General features: G+C 32.8%; 1 non-coding gene across 1 annotated transcript; it reads right to left on the minus strand.

Moving 5' to 3' along the window:
• Nucleotides 1-2,132: 2,132 nt before the first annotated feature.
• On the minus strand, nucleotides 2,133-2,203 carry TRNAC-GCA. Its single transcript has one exon. It is a non-coding gene; the product is annotated as a tRNA-Cys (tRNA).
• Between the last annotated feature and the right edge of the window lie 297 nt (nucleotides 2,204-2,500).

Here is a 2,500-nt window from a genome sequence, read left to right on the forward strand (position 1 = left end):
CAACCAAAGATCCAATTTCTCTTAGCAAGGGAATAAATAATTTGTTTCTATTCTTTTTTTTTGTTTTGTTTGGATTTGTAACTGCGTGACTAATGAAAGTGGAAGGGCGATCTGATGATACTTGATCAGATTATTGTACACGAAAGGCGGAGGGTAGGTTATAGAAAAAAAGAACGGAACCAAATAAAGGAATTATGGATTGGGTCAGGAATACTGGTTGGAATTCGGTTATGGATAAAAGAACTTCCTATGTTATACTATTCCATTTTCGACGACGAATTTATTTGATAGCTCAGATATTGTTATTCATGATATTGATCCGATTCAAAACCATCGAGAGGTAATTCATTCATTGAATTTACAGGCGAAAGGTTTAACATCTCTATGGGATTAAATCCCGAGTTATTGCGAAAGAAAAAAAAAAGATTAGATTATGGAAGTAAATATTCTTGCATTTATTGCTACTGCACTATTCATTCTAGTTCCTACGGCCTTTCTACTTATAATTTACGTAAAAACAGTCAGTCAAAATAATTAATTTGAATTAAACTTGACTTATGAGTTCTTATCAAAAGTTTTCGAAATCAAATGAAAAGTATTCCAATTTTAGTGTCTTAAATTGAAATTAAATAATGATCGGCAGTATTCTAATAGCTAGATCCTATGGTCGAAAGATTCATCTACCATAGGATCTAGCTATTAGAATTATTGTGGTGTATAAAGATAAAGTTGTATAATGTGTAAAGTACAACTTTACAAAATATACAATAAAGATAGAGGCTTAATTTAATATATATTAATCTCTCCAATATTAGTCTTCATATATTTGTATGTGGATATCCATTCCATATATGGAATGGGGTTGGCATAGCACCCAATTCTATTTATTTGTTCCATCTATTTGTATTGTATTGGTTTCGATCAATCTAAAATAATTGTTTTGTTCTTACGTCTTATCGTTCTAATTACTAGACTTTTTTTTTATGAATTTCAATCTGAACTCGGTATCTATTGAAAGAAAAGAATAAAATCAATGAGGGAAAAGGATATAGGCCATGCCATATTTTAATAAAATCATTAGCAAACATTCCGAAGAAGTAATTGATTGAACCATCAACAGTAGTTCCACGGGCACTTCTCGGATTTCGAAAAGGAATAGTAAACTTCGCCAATTTTTATGGCCTGAACCATAATATAAAATGGAAGTCGATAAAGTATAAATAAAATTTTAAAAATTATAAAACAAGTGGTAAATATGCAATATGTGACTCGCCTGAGGGAGGCTCCTCTTATGTATAGCATCTCCTTAGACAACCACTATGTCTATACCGCTTTTCATAGAAAGTGCGTATACACTTAACAAAACGACTTCTTCTTTTTAAAGAGGGACTAAACAATCTGGTCTTCTTCAGCACCCACCTATAAGTCTGGTAAAAGACCGTTGATTGGAATAGAACCGAATTTGGTTGGGAAAAATTTCCTATCATTGGGATCCCTTTCAAAATACAAAGATGGGAGTCGGTGAAATATCTGTTTGATTGAAAAAGTATGATTCATATAACGATGCATTACTCCATTCGAATCCAATGAAATTCGAAATGACGATCTTTTGATTTTCATTTTAATTAAATAGTTCAAAACGTGTTACAGAACGATCTATAAAACAATTGATACAGTTTGATTAATTAGTAATACTCTTAGAGTCCACTCCTTCCCCACACTACGAGTGAAAGGGAAAATGTAAAGACTACCATTAAAGAAGCCCAAGCGAGACTTACTATATCCATGTGAATTATATCCCCTTATCTCTATAAATATGAAGGAATTATTCCTCAATAATAAATAATAATTAATAGTATAGTGGAATCAATGGCGCAGAGTCAAAAAAAGGATTCTGACCGAATACTATTGATAATCCCTCTACCCTTAGAATAGTTCCTTGAATCTAGGATAGGATTCAAGGATTTACAATCTTTTCAAAAAAAAACCACTTCAAAAAACGCCACCCGAATGCAATGCTTCGAATCAAACAAGCATTAATAAATAGCGCCCTCCCTCTGCTTCGGATGGGAAATAATTTGGTGAGTTATATCAGCAGAACAGAAGAAAAGATTTCAAGTTTTTTGTTGATCAGGCGACACCCGGATTTGAACTGGGGAAAAGGGATTTGCAGTCCCCCGCCTTACCACTCGGCCATGCCGCCAAACCGATACAAAATTGGTGAAATTTGTCCCGTATTACTTAACTGCTTTTTCTTTTTATTTTTATTGTACTTGCATCTTGACTTCTGTTTTTCTTACTTAATACTTTTCTTTCCTAAAAGAAATCTTTATTTCGATTGGAGTTGATCCGCCCCTGTCTTGTCTAGTATATAGTATCTCAAAATGGCCAACTTCTCTCACTTTCTATTAAAAATCAAATGTGGATTTTCATTCGCAAAAGTCAAAATTTATGACAAATTTGAACCATTAACTATTAACTGCTGACTGCGAATTCATGA

Source organism: Coffea eugenioides, unplaced genomic scaffold (genome assembly GCF_003713205.1).
Source record: "Coffea eugenioides isolate CCC68of unplaced genomic scaffold, Ceug_1.0 ScVebR1_2758;HRSCAF=3846, whole genome shotgun sequence".
Lineage (NCBI taxonomy): Eukaryota > Viridiplantae > Streptophyta > Magnoliopsida > Gentianales > Rubiaceae > Coffea > Coffea eugenioides.